We start from the raw sequence: 15,154 nt of genomic DNA on the forward strand, positions 1-15,154 counted from the left end.
GGGCCTCCTTTTAAGTTTATTTTTTATGCCATCTGGGGAGAGCATAACCCATAAATTCAGCCCGATGCGTCCTCACGATTAACTAATCCTGCAGCAGCTCTCAGGGGCCTGCCAGGCACAAACCCTTTGAAGAATTTGTGCAGGATATTGCAAGTGATATTCGCCGTGGGACGGAGGGTTAAGGACTGAGCTGAGACTGTTTTCTTTGCCATTAGAGTTACCACTTGGCTAAATGTCATTTAGTCAAAATGCTGGATTCTGCAGGATTTGCAGATGGGACTGACTATTTGTCTTTAATAAATTCATTGACTCACAGAAGAGGTATTAGACTATTTGTTTGAGGAAAGGATGTGTAAGAGGTACCAGACTGCCGATGTGCAGTTTCATTAGGTCCGTGCAGCTCAGAAGTGCTCAAATCCAAATTAAGCTCCAGAGTCTTCTTGGAAAACATTGTAACAGCTGTGGAATGGGGAAGGGAATTGAAATGACTGCGACCAGAGGCATTTAAAGGGGTATCAGCTCAAGCCTTTTCCACGATATGCAGCCATAGGCACGGCTATTTTATTTTTTTCCTTAAGTCAAGGCCAGGCCTTTTAAACAATGTTGTGTGAATGCTTGACTTGCTTCTGAAGTTCCGCTGTCTTAAAACCCCATCTGCAGAAACTGCTTCTAAGTAGTGTTTCCAGCCACTGAGGACACGAATTGGCAAATTTTCAACCTAAAACTCAAATTTAAGAGGCATCAGGCTAATTTCCGGAACTCATTTCTCTTATGAATTTCATATTAATGAACCTATTTGGAGATCTTGGGAGATAAAGAATAGAATTGATGGCATCTTAATGCCCCTTATGATTCTATAAATAGTTGTTGATAATCTTGGACCAATACTCCCCCTATTGGATTCACTTCTTCACAAGAATTAACCTCAACTTGAACACTAGAACTTTTGCCATAAAATCAGTAATCATTAAATATCAGTTAGAAGGAACTTTTGATTCAAGATAATTTTTTTCCCTTTGCTTCTAGTGTTCTGTTTTCTTGTGTGTATTGCTTGAGGTGTATGATGGCGACTTTTAGGTACATTAAAAATATTGGTGTATACGGAGCTGAGCACCTAATTTCAGCACATAGGTTGTTTATAAGAACAGCTTTTATTAATTCAACAAAATTTACTTAGCACCTGCTCTGTTAGGCTTTGTTCTCATGCTCAGGAAAAGCAGTGATCAAAACAGTGGGGATTTTTTTTTCCATGTGCTTGCATTCTAGTTAGAGGAGGCAGACCATCTGTGTGCATGCGGGTATGTGTGCATGCAGTTATGTGCAATAACTTTTTTGGAGCACAAAGAAGCAAAGCCAACTAAACAGGGAGTGCTGGGAGTGGGGTGGGGCGCAGCACTGTTTGGTAGACCTTTAAGTAAAGGCCTAAGAGAAGTGAGACACAAACCTGACGATGAGCTGACAGCCACATAGAAGAGAAGGGAACATGCTCTATGCAGGTGCAGACCGATTGCCTGACGCCAGCCGTCTCATCCTCAGATCAGCTGAGTGAGGTTGTGGCGTCACATCCATTTCATAGATGAGATCTGAAGCCCCAGTAGTGGATGCAGTTTCTGGAGAAATTTAGGTTCTGCGATGTTAAGTCGAAGGGCTGGATTTAAATTCACAAGTGCATGGTTCCAAAGCACATTGCTGGTCCTCCAAATGTCTGCCCTCGCTGGCCGATGACACTTACAGGGCAAACCTCCGCCACAAACTACGGGCAGGCAAAAGTTAGAGTAGCCTGTCGTCTGGGAGATGTGGAGCAGGAGGCCTCCCGTATTTTTTTGTGTATTTTCAACAAAATGCAGTAGGATGGGCACTGATTTCACCATCCTGGGAAAATATTGCTCGCCTGTTCACCTTTGTCACTACCACAGAGCCTTTACTCAAGGGCATTCAACAAAGATCCACCAAACAGAAGAGAATCCACCAAACTCACTCCTATAAAATTCACCTGACAGTTTATCTGAATGCTTACTGGTTCTGGGAAACCAGTTTTAATCTGGAACTTCAAGAAACCCATGGATTAATGACTCATAGAACTAAAACTGTTCTTAAATGTGCTCAATGGTAGGGCTGTCATGGAATTTTGCATGGATCCCAGGTGAAAATTAAGTGTGTTCCCTGGTTCAGCACCACGTGTAGATCATGTGGTATCAAAATGCTTATCAGGCGGCCTAGCTTCTCCACCTTAGTTCAGGGCCCCTTTTCCCTGGGGGAGTCTGGGACTTTGGTTGACTCTGCTGTTCTAGGCATGAATTCTAAGTAAGTGGAGTGCTTGCTTCAGTAGCACAAATGCAAACCCACACATATATGGGCAATTAATTTTTTATCCTCACCCGAGGATGTGTTTATTGAATTTAGAGAGAAAGGAAGGGAGAGAGAGAGAGAGAAAGAGAGAGAGAGAGAGATGTGAGAAACATCAATAGGTTGCCTCCTATACTCTACCCAACTGGGGATCGAACCCCAAACAAACCTAGGTAGGTGCCCTGACCAAGAATTGAACCTGAAACCTTTTAGAGTATGGGAGGATGCTCTAACCAACTGAGCCACCTGCCAGGGTTGTTTTTTTTTTTTGACAATTAATTTTTGACAAATATGCCAAGAATATATAATGGAGAAAGGAAAGCATCTTCAATAATTGGTGTTGGGAATACTGGACAGCCACGTGCAAATGAATAAAAGTAGACTGCTACCTAGCACCGTACACAAAAATGAGTCAAATAGATTAAAGATTTAAATGTAAGATATGAAACAATAAAATATATAGAAGAAAACATAGGCAGTAAACGTATGAGCCTTGATCTCTGAGGGTGTTTGTGAAATTGACTCCAAAGACAAGGGAGGTAAAAGAAAAAAATGAGTGGGACGACATCAAATTAAAAAGCTTCTGCACAGCAAAATGAACCTTCAATAAACAAAAAGGCAACCTATTGAATGGGAGAAGATATTTGCAAATGATACCTCAAACCAGGGGCTAATATCCAAAATATATAAAGAAGTGACACAAGTCTAAGAAAGTGAGAGTCTCTCATTATGAAGTACCCACTTCGGGGGTGGTGACGAGGGTCAGTGACTTCCATGCGGCTGCTGTGACTTTAGGGCAGCCTGGCCTGAGGAGTGCGATGGTTTATAGCATCTTCAATGTCCATGTTCAAGAGCTCAGTGACTATGTGGAGAGACTCAGTGGCAAGAGCGGTGAATGGATTTGCTGGATGGGAAAGAGCCATGGAATGGTATAGTTTTATCAAATTAACACAGAAACCATAGCTCATCAAACTTCCTCTCTGTGCGGATGGCCGAGAAGCTTTTGATTTATATTTAAAGCCCTTGAACTCCTGAGTGTATTTTGGTGTTTGCCAACTCTCTGTAGCTTCCTCTTATCATCCTGCCTTCAATTACACCTTCTTTTCATCCTATCGTGACTAGTTGAGTTAGCCATTCAAAGAGTTTTTGAATCAGAGGCTGCATGAACAAACTAGCAAAAATACATATGTGTATACAAATACACTTGATACTGCCGATACAGAGCACTCCTGAGCATTCACAAGAATGGACCTAACATTTTGGGACAATAGTCTGGGAATTAGTCTAAGGTACACCTGTATTTAGTAACAGCCATTAATTCTAAATTGCTTTTCAATCATTTAAATAAGAAATGAATTTGGAATTTTCATGTCTCCCGATGGCCATGTGATACTGAATATGGTTTTAAAAAAATGCCCATTATCTGGAAAATATCTTCCACCTAATGTCTGTGCTTTAGCAGAATATTGTCTCAATCTGGACCGGACTCAGTAACAGAGCTTTCTGTAGGAATGGAACTTTCCGTGTCTGGGGCTGTCCCAGGTGGTGGCCACCAACCACATGTGGCTGCCAAACACTTGTAATGTGGCTGGTGAGACTGAGAAACTAAATTTACAATTTTATTACTTAAATATAGCATAGGGAACACAGTTAATAATATTGTAATAGCTACGCATAGTGTTAGATGGTACTAGACTTAACAGGGTGATCACTTATATGAGTTACATAAATGTTTCATCACTATGTTATACACCTGAAACTACTAGAATATTGTATGTTGACTGTGATTGAAAAATAAAATAATTGTGTTTAAAAATCGTTATTTAATTTTTTTTAGATGTGAGTGGCCACATGTGGCTAATAGCAACTGCCTTCACACAGGTCTTCAGAGTAAGTCCAGCGTGCTCACAGGACTGATGGGTGTTATGATGGGAGAGTAAGAAGTCCCTCGTGCAGAGGTGTTTATACCTTGCCAAGCACATGGAAGATTAGGAACTGTGCCGTGCTGCAGGCAACGGTGGAGTAAAGATTGGGTTTTAGTGCTCATCCCTGAGAGACGGTGACTCTCACATCTCGGGGCAGAGATGCTGGTCAGGCCACCGCACCGGAAGGAAACAGTGAAAGAGGCAAAAGAGGACAAGTGGAAAGGTCAGAATGTGACCCAGTGCTGACAGCTAACAGGAATTGAAGGCCTTTGTTTTGGACCTGAAAACAAATCTGCAGAACATGTTCAAATTGCATTTTAGCTGCAGGCTTTTCAGAAGAACAGTGGTGCTAGTCCAGCACCATAAAAAAGAGAACAGGAGGGAACTGTGCGAGGGCAGGCAGCATCCAGAGTAGTGGTCTCGGGAAGTGTGAGGGGATCTGGATGCACCACTCTCTCTCCCCGGGAGCCTGGAGGCATAGGTGCCAATCGCCTGCCATGGCTCAGCCCAGTTGGCAGGTGTCCTGGCCCCCAATCCACTGAATCAGCAGCCAGGTGAGTGCAAGCTCAGGTGAGCACAGTGCTGGGAGGATTCAAGAGGAAATCCCATCTGTCCGGCTGCCACCTCATCTTCACCTGTTCCTGCGTTCTGGCTGGTTCTCCGGGGAGAAGTCATGTCACGGAAGAGTAAGGACATCCTCCCAAGGTCACCATGCAGCCAGGGCACAGGTATACCAACCCTGCTGCCTAGAGAGCTGGAGGAAGTGAGACAACTGTCCAGCTCCTGCCCTTTCCTCGGTGGAGGGACAGACCGTCCTGCCTGCCCTGGCTGCTCCTGAGAGCACACCCGCCCCGGAAGCCGGGGTCACTCAGGGGCTCAGGAAAAAGTGACCTGAGATCCAAGCCCCAGGAAAATTAGGAGCTGCCACGCCCTCACTGTCCGGTTCGCACTTGTAGAAATGATGCAGTTCCTATCCGGTGCTTTTGGGAGCAGACTTCTCCCTTACGAGATTTAAGGAAAACCTCCGTTTAGTGCACTAGCATTTCGTCCTTGCTTTTACTCTCTACGCAACCCTGAACATGCAACCCTGTGACTGTCTCCATGCCCTGGTTCTGTATTTGTGGGCAGGGAATCTGAGCCAAAACCCAAATCAAACCCCACCCGGGCATGCCTGGTGTGGCGGTTGCTGCCAGTGCTCTGACCCCAGCTCTCCCCTCCCACAGCCACAGGAAAGGTGAACTCTACGTGCACCTATGTTTCTGTGCCTGAGGTTTTCTCTTGGACGGGGTCCACGTGCCACATTGGGGCTCCCAGGAGCGTGGAGTGGCCCTGGACTGGTGCTGAGGGCAGTTGGTGTGTGAACATCTGGCTCCCTGGGCCTGGTTCTGAGGCTGAGTCTACAGGAGCCTGAAGTCTTCCCAGAAGGATTGACTCCCTCCAGTGCCCCCTGATTTCTGGAGGGAGCATGCACCTCCTACTGGCTGCCCTTCCTTCCTTGTCATTCCCCCCTCACCCCAGATGAGCCACCTCTCTCTGTCCTTGCCCTAGAGCAGTGATGGCGAACCTATGACACGCGTGTCAGAGGTGACACTCGAACTCATTTTTTTGGTTGATTTTCCTTTGTTAAATGACATTTAAATATATAAAATAAATATCAAAAATATAAGTCTATGGTTGCAAATATAAAAAAATTTCTATATGTGGCACGGCACCAGAGTTAAGTTAGGGTTTTTCAAAATGCTGACACGCTGAGCTCAAAAGGTTCGCCATCACTGCCCTAGAGTTTGCCCCCACCTCCCAGAGACAACAGCAGCCGGGAGAGCTCTTTAATTGACAACTTGAGTTAATGACCCACTCAACAGAGGCAACGTCTTTCTTTTCCTTCTCCCTGTACATGAGGAGAGTCCTGCTACGGAGGCATCCAGCCAGCTCACTACTCAAGCTCACATCCTTGACACAGTCCCTTCCTACCGAACGTCTGCTGCTTTAACTATGAACGTCTGCTGCTTTAACTATGTCGGCTGCTCTAAGCTTTGGAAAAGGAAGGTTGGCCTCATTTCCTGCGACAAGGCCACCCTGTTTCACGCCACAATGAGGACCAGGCGAGACGCACTTGTTTGAATGGGGCCGTGCAAGAGCACCGTCTGAAGTGCAGCCCTTCCAATGACCCTCTGCACCTGAGAGCCACCAGAAAGAAGGAAAATGAGGGAATGTTCCAGAATGATAATAATAATTCGTGGAATGATAAACAGAGGGTTGCCAATGGCCCCACGGAGGCATCTGGATTTTAAAGGTCTCAGTGATGATAGCAAGTGGGGGACGTGCCAGGTAGTTTATTTTAAACCCGTCTGTCTATTTGTGATTCACACATGCTCCGTTTCAGGAGCAGGAAAGAGCAGGGATGTCCCACCCTGGTCGCTGCTCGTCCGGGCTCTGGTCCCCGCGCTCGCTGTGAGGAGCGAAGCTTGAAGCTGGTGATGTTGGCTCCCTGCCCACTGGAGGGACGGTTTCCATGAGTAAATTTCAAATTCAAAGTTGGAGGCAGCTGCATTGAGTGAGAGAGAGATAACGTCACTCAGATGCTGGCCCTGGAAGTCACCTGTGCTTTCTGCCATCCTTTATTGGAAAATGGCAGGATTTGCTAAATGGCAAATTGGACAGGAAACGATTCTCATTTATTTTTCTCCTTCAGATCATTTAAGCAAATTCATATCAAAAAGCAAATTTTACTTGCCCTTCTTTATAATTCTTACTACAAGCCAAGTGAGGCAGAGAAATTCCGGAATGCTGCAATTTTCTCTGGGGAAAAGCAATTATGGGAGCTGGTATTATCAGCAAAAAGCTCCCCTAAGTATTAAGTGCATGAGTCCAGTTGGCTTGGTAAATCTACTCTGGATATGACTAGGAAAGGACAGGGACCCACTTGCTTTTTTCATATGCTGGGATTTAAGATTTTTGTCTTTATTATTTCCTTTCCTAATTTTTTTCTGGCCAGCTTACCTTTTGAATTTGCTAACAGCATACACTCTTTGGATTTCTAATTTGCAGTTTTGTCAGGATGCCTTCAACCTTGTGAAACCCTTTTCCCAGGATAATGTGGGTCCTGGGAGCCCTGCCCATTGTAACCCAGAACAGCATAAAAAGCGCTGAGAATTATGAGCCATCCGGGCAACTATTAAATTTCATTAGATCTCTGTTTCCACATCTGAATAACCAGATATAAGCTCAAGGGGGACATAGTTTTCCCTACAATTATATATATAGCTCCAGTATGGAGGACAGAACTCATTACATAATAGGTGCTCATTAAATTCTTCTTGAGTGAATGGAGGATGGTGTGATTCACATCTCTTTCAGTACTAAGTCACCAAGAAATAGATCTTCTTAGTGGGAATCTAACATCAATTCAAGGCTAAGACATAGATGAAGCATAGCGGGCACTACTTAGTTTGTACTTAGAGGACCAACCCATAAAAATATTCTAGCAATGAAAGTTATAGATACAAGATTCTTCCAATCCAGTCAGAAAATATCCTGTTGACTAATTTTGGAAACTCTGTTCTTTTAAGGAGAAGCAATGGTTCAAAAAGATGAACTTAAAAAGCTGGACACTTATCCACTACTTAGATTTAGAACCATTCTTTTTTTTCTAAATGTATATATTTATTGATTTCAGAGAGGAAGGCAGAGGGAGAGATAGAAACATCAATAATGAGAGAGAATCTTTGATCAGCTGCCTCCTGTACACCCCCTACTGGGAATTGAGCCAGCAATCCAGGCATGTGCCCTGACTGGGAATTGAACCATGATCTCCTAGGTTGATAGGTTAACACTCAACCACTGAGCCACACCTGCCGGGCACCACCATTCTTAGTCAACAACAATAACAGCAACAACAAACCCTAACCCTAGGTGATTTGTTCAATTCTAAAACAAGTGATGACTTTTAAAGTTATTTAATGATTGTTCTAAATTTTATTTTTAAATTCATGTCTGCTGATATGTCCTATGCCCTGGAACACCTACAGCATCTCTGAAAACATAAAATTGTTTAATGTTTCAGCATGTATCCTATTAAAACCATGTCCTGCACATCAAGTCTTCTGGAGAGAAATACATATTCCTGAATCTCTCCTAAGATGTGCTGAATGAAAGCAGACCTTCACATCTATGTTTCCAAAAGCCCCAGGGAGGAGCCACCTAAAGCTGAGCCAGAGACCGTTACCAAGTCTCCAGTGTGCTACTGAGATCTAGGACGACATCAGATGGTACACATGGACCCTCTGCCAGGAGATGCCTGCTCCTCTGGGCTCTACTGCCTTCCCAGTTGATCTGACATGTTACTTATATTATTAGACCATGAAGAAGCCATAGACTCCAGGATTTGGGGCTTTCCATAGCATATTACCAAAAGCATAGACTCAACTATGTTTCCATCTTACATATTTTTATAACTATTTTTTCCCTTTGCTCTCTTGACAAAGTAATTATAGAACATTCACATAATTGCCCCCACAGGCTACATTCTGCCAACTGGAGATGTCTTTGCTGAAGGTTAAATGCCCTGGACAGAGTGTGTTACGTAGTGTCAGCGTCCATGCTGTCCTTGACCCCAGGAATTGCACTTGGAATTTATCCTAAGAAAGTAATTGGATACGTTGACATTGGCATATGTGTGAGAGTTTTCATGCCAGTATTTCCCATGAGACCAAAAAGTGCAAGTATAAATACTCAATGGAAACTAAATGAGATTGTATCCATATAAAAGAGCATGTGCACGTGGTAATTCTTCCCCTCACTGTTAGTGTGGAGATAGCTGTTCGAGATAGTTCCAGCCTTGGGAGCCTTTTGTTGAACCCGAATCCGGGAGAACAGGGGCTGGAGGAGAGAACATGCTGCTCTCCCAGTATCAAGACAATCAGCTCCCACAAATTTTCAAGCTCAGGGCTCCTTCTCTTCTTTAAGATCCACGCAACTGTCCCATGTTGTGTTCTCTGTGGCTCCCCTCTCTTCCTGTCACTCAGTGTGTGGGTCCTTGTATAATGTAAATTCTTACTCTTAAAGACCCTACAGCAATTTCCTCTTTTCAGCAATCATATTTTTCTTCTTCCTTCAAACCGTTTCACTCTGACTATTAAACTAGTGTATTTTAACGCTGGTTTTCTGCAGCCCTGATAGAGTGTTTCAGTTCTATCTTTTAGAACATTTACATGGCCTGTTTGGTGGGGAGTGTGCACCTGAAATGCATGATGAGGTTCCTTTCCCACGGCTGTCATCTCATCGCCTGCTCCTAAGTATATGCCTCATTTGTGCCTCTGTTTTCCTCACGGTGTTTATGACTCCTCACTCCTACTTGAGCGAGGATTACAATGTTATTGGCTATAAAGCCTTTAAGCTCTCTTTTCAGGTATGTTTCAAGCCTTGATCTTCTATACTAACTGGCACCGCCTGCTCCACCAGCTGACACGGACTGAGTGGAAAGAATGATGTGCTCAAGGGCCCCGCCTCCCCCTCTCTGCTGGCTGCATTAACCCCCCCCCCCCCCCCCCCCCCCGTTAATAAGAGCCCCAATGCGCATTTCTATTGGCAAATCAATAAGGCTAAAGGAAGAAATCTGATATGAGCCGTGGTTATTACTCACCATTTTGTATTTGTGTTCTTCACAGGGGAAAGTATGACAGTTCAGTGTGAACCTCTGTTTAATCAGATGACAAATTAACAATAATAACAAATAATTATCCACTTAGATACCTGATGTAGAAGCTGAAAATAATATTTTAATGGGGATTGCATTGACTCTATAAATTGCTTTGGGTAGTATGGACATTTTAGTGATGTTGATTCTACCAATCCATGAACACGATATGTTCTACCATTTGTTTATGGTTTCCTCTATCTCTTTTTTCAATGTCCTGTAGTAGTTTTCCAAATATAGATCTTTTATCTCCTTAGTTCAGTTTATTCCTAGGTATCTTAATTTTTTTTGGTACAATGGTAAATAGGATTTTTTTTTTTAGTTTCTATTTCTGTGAGTTTATTATTGGTGTATAAAAAAGCCATAGATTTCTGGGTGTTAATTTTGTATCCTGCCACATTGCCAAATTCATTTATTAACTCTAGTAGTTTTTTGATGGAATCTTTGGGGTTTTCTATGTACAGTATCATGTCATCTTCGAATAAGGACAGTTTTACTTCTTCTTTTCCAATTTGGATGCTTTTCATTTCTTCTTATTGTCTGACCGCTATGGCTAGCACTTCCAGTACCATATGGAACAGGAGTGGCATATTTCACAGACCTAGAACAAACTATCTAAAATTCATCTCGAATAAAAAAAGACCCCAAATATCCACAGCAATCCTGAGAAAGAAGAACAAAGTTGGAGGGATCACAATACCAGATATCAAGCTATATTACAAAGCCACGGTTCTCAAAACTGCCTGGTACTGGCACAAGAACAGACATAGAGACCATGTAACAGAACAGAGAACCCAGAAATAGACCCAAGCCATATGCTCAATTAATATTTGACAAAGGAGGAAAGAGCACACAATGGAGTCAAAACAGTCTCTTCAAATGGTGCTGGGAAATTTGGTCAGATACACGCAAAAAAAAAAAAAAAAAAAAAAAGTAAAAGAAGATCACCAACTTACACCATACACAAAAACAAACTCAAAATGTTTAAAGGATTTAAATATAAGATGGGAAACCATAAAAATCTTAGAAGACTCCATAGGCAGCAAAATATCAGACATATGTCGTAGCAATATCTTTACCGATACAACTCCTAGGGCAATGGAAACTAAAGAGAAAATAAATAAATGGGACTACATCAAAATAAAAAGTATCTGCACAGCAAAAGAAACCATCAAAAAAACAAGAAAGCCCACTGCATGAGAGAACATACTAGTTTTTGCCAATGCTATTTCAGATAAGGGTTTAATCTCCAAAATTTACAGGGAACTCATACAACTTAACAAAAGGGAGATAAACAATCCAATAAAAAATGGGCAAAGGACCTAAATAGACACTTTTTGAAAAAGGACATACAGAAGACCGAGAGACATATGAAAACATGCTCAAAGTCACTAATCACCCGAGAGATGCAAATCAAAACGACAATGAGGTATCATCTCACACCTGTCAGAATGGCTATCATCAACAAATCAACAAACGACAAGTGCTGCAAGGATGTGGAGAAAAAGGAACTCTTGTGCACTGCTGTTGGGAATGCAGACTGGTGCAGCCACTATGGAAGACAGTATGGAGTTTCCTCAAAAAGTTAAAAATGGAATTCCCATTTGACCCAGTAATCCTACTTATAAGACTATATCCCAAGAAACCAGAAACACCAGTCAGAAAGGACATATGCACCCCTATGTTCATAGCAGCACAATTTACAATAGCCAAGATTTGGAAACAGCCTAAGTGCCCATCAGCAGATGAGTGGATTAAAAAACTGTGTTACATCTACCCCATGGAATACTATGCTGCTATAAAAAAGAAGGAACTTTTACTATTTGCAACAGCATGGATGGAACTGAAGAACATTATGCTAAGTGAGATATGCCAGTCGGAGAAAGATAAATATCACATGAGCTTACTCATATGTGGGATATAATGATCAACATAAACTGATGAACAAAAATAGATCCAGAGACAAGGTAGCACTGAACAGACTGTCCAACCTCAGAGAGAAGGCAGAGGAGGGCAGGGGGTTAGAGATCAACTAAAGGACTTGTATGCATGCGTATTAGTATAACCAATGGACACAGACACTGGGTGGGGGCTTGCCCTTGGGGGTGGGAGTGGTGATGGAGGAGTCAATTGGGGAAAAGGATACATATGTAATACTTTAAACAATAAAAATATAAGTAAATAAACTAGTAAAAAACTTTGAAAAAAAGAAAATAATATTGTATCATAAGAACTTTTAAATAGAACCGTACATTTCAGGCGTGTCAACTGAAAGAGAATGCAGTCGTGACATTCTATGTTACAGATCTGAATGTTAAATGCCAGCATGGTTCACTGAAGTAGGTCACACAGCTGGGTGTGGGTGAGTGAAGGGAGAGAGTCTTGGAACTTCCTGAGCTGGATCACCTCCTGCTGTTCGGTGTGTTTCAGGTCTTGCTTTAGGCTTTGTCAGGTACATCAGTCTATTTATTATAAGGTCCAGCATTTTGACCACAATCCAGTTCTAATACACAGATAAGTTTTAGACCCTCTATTCTTCATGAACATAGTAACTTTACTCCAATCTTGTACTTCTCAAATTGCCAGGGGATCCTTCCTTCTCAAACACAGCCAGTGATGTAATTACCACAGGAATAAGGTCAGAAGTCTCCACTCTAGGATTCAATCTCCTCTGAAACCTAAGTTAGACCCTCCACATCCTGGTCTCACCACCATGTCAGCCTAAATCCTGGATATTTCCACTTCCAGTCTGTATTTTTAAAATCTGCTATTCTGTGTTGTTCCAGTCAATCTAGTTTATTTTATTTTATTCATCACCCATTCACTCATTCATTCATTTTTATTAAGCATTTAATTCACTTATTCATTTTTATTAAGCATTTAGTTCATTTAATTCACTATGTTTCAGGCCATCTCTGAGGAATATGTAGATGGGTAGATAGATAGCTAATAAACAAAGAGATAGATGAAAGATAGATGATAGATGATAGATTATAGGTAGACAACAATAAGATAGGAAATCTTAATTATTTCCACCACACAAAAGAAATGATAATTATGTAATGTGGTAGAGGTGCTAACTGTTGCTATAATGGCAATCATATTACAATATACAAATGTATCAAGTCAACATGTTGTATAAATTAAATTTACACAATGTCACATATATATCAATAATAAAAAAAGTGTATAAGAACACTTGCAGAAAGTGGTTTCTAAGAACATGAAAAAAGATGATAAAAGACAGATAAATGTTGGATAATAGATGGATAGGTAGATAGATAAAGGGTAGATGATAGATAACTAATAGTCACTATTTTATGGTACACAAAATTTTATAGGAAAATCTAGAAGTAACATATTATTGAAATCAATTGGTGTATTTGGTCTAATAGAGCAAACACAAGACCTGAGCTTTACGATTACTATGCACTCAAGTCTGGCAGATGTTTTCATGCTGACAATCACTGAATGCAAGTCCACCAAGGTAATATCCACTCACTCCTAAAATTCAGGAGCAAGGATATAAAATAGTAAACATTTATTAGGACTTTGTAATCATTGCTTTTCCCATCACATACATGCATCCATTTTCTTGGTCCTTTGGGTAGTTTTTCAAACCCATAGGCATCACAATTTTGAATTTTTGCCAACTTCCTCAGATGAGACAATTATGGATCAGCAAGAAAGCTTTACCCTTAAACCCAAAGCCTGAAAGCTTTGGAGCAATGGCTCTAATGAAAAATGTAATATCTCCCACTTTCCCTTTATATTGCCTTTTTGTTTGGTTTTCATGGGAATCTATTTCTGTGAGTGTTTGCTGTAGGCAGACACTTCTGTTCTCTTAGCCTGGAATTAAGAGAACAGTGTAGCAGGGTGGCCGTCCAGAGGGAAGTGGTGGGAATGGGCCAGTGTGTGTGTGTGTGTGTGCATGTGCTTGTGTGTGTGGACACACATGTGTGTTCACATGTGATGTGCACATGAACTATGGAGCTCTAGGAACCACCAGCTATGGATGTGAGAGGCAACGTTAAAGTCCATGCTTCTAGGCTTAAATAAGATTTCCAGATTCAGAACTTACAGCCTGGCTGAGATGAAATACACAAAAAATAGAATAGTCAGTCTACATTTGAACCTGAAGATTTAAAGGTAATTTATCACCACAAATACATAAGGCTTTCTTTTCACCCTTTCATTTTCACAGCTAACTGACTATTTGAGTAAGCGCCCTGCGTTGGTGATGAGCTTTAGCAATAAAATAATACCAGCTTCACAATAAGGACTAGATCTCATAAATCCCGACTTTCACATCACAGGAAACACTTAATGTGTTAATAGCTGTGAGAAAGGCAGTGACATGACTGAAAGAATTTCTTTTTCATGGGTATTTTTGGGGGAGGAAGAATTTCAGGTCCTACTTGTCATATGCACATGTCAAGTTACAAACATTCATTTTTTACATAACCCATTACTCTGAAAATTTGAGATAATCATAATAAAAGCTAAAGTATAAAATTACCAAATACTGTCATAATCTTTTTTTTTTTTTTTTTCAGAGATCATCTGGGGGAGAAGACCTAAAGTCTAAAAACATTTATTTCACTTACTACCATTATTTTTACTCTGAAAGCCTCTCTAAATTTTTCCTTGACTCTTCTGAAACATTCTTATCTGTTTGGCACAGTTTATCTGAATGGAGCAATTCCACGGAGGGAGGGACTTTCAAGTTGAAACGTGTCAACAACCTGACATAGCTGACCCAGCTCTGCCATTAGCACTGCTGTGATTTTGGGTGAACTTGGAGGAGCGTGTTGGTGAGTACTGGTGAGGGAAGGTGGCCTCATGAAGACCTGCTATTAACATATCGCTGCCTTCAGGCAGCTGGCCTTCCCTTCCGTGGGTGGTGGGTGCTGAGGTGCATGTTCTAGGTGCTGGCCTTACGGGGAAATATTAGGCTGCAAGGGAGGAGGACAAAGTCTGTGCCTGGAAAGGGTGCTTCTTCGTTCTGAAAGGACATTGATGAGAAGAAGTTAGATGTGTGGCCTGTGGCAAATAGAATGGGCAGGAGCATGAATTGGCCTCGCTCCCTCTGCCTCATTTAAGGATGAGGGTAAGAGCTGCTCACAGTCCTCCTGGTTGGCTGCAGCCAGGAATAAGCAGCTCCTTTGTGGTTTCCTTGTGTCACATG

At 41.9% G+C, this 15,154-nt stretch overlaps 1 protein-coding gene across 1 annotated transcript in view; it reads right to left on the reverse strand.

The window, feature by feature from the left end:
• The window catches only part of ADARB2 (adenosine deaminase RNA specific B2 (inactive)), a 430,335-nt gene that overhangs the window by 249,192 nt on the left and 165,989 nt on the right, over positions 1-15,154 (reverse strand). The gene's annotated exons all lie outside the window — the stretch shown is intronic.

Source organism: Myotis yumanensis, unplaced genomic scaffold (genome assembly GCF_028538775.1).
Source record: "Myotis yumanensis isolate MYYU_CA2020_CCGP unplaced genomic scaffold, mMyoYum1.0.hap1 SCAF_1, whole genome shotgun sequence".
Lineage (NCBI taxonomy): Eukaryota > Metazoa > Chordata > Mammalia > Chiroptera > Vespertilionidae > Myotis > Myotis yumanensis.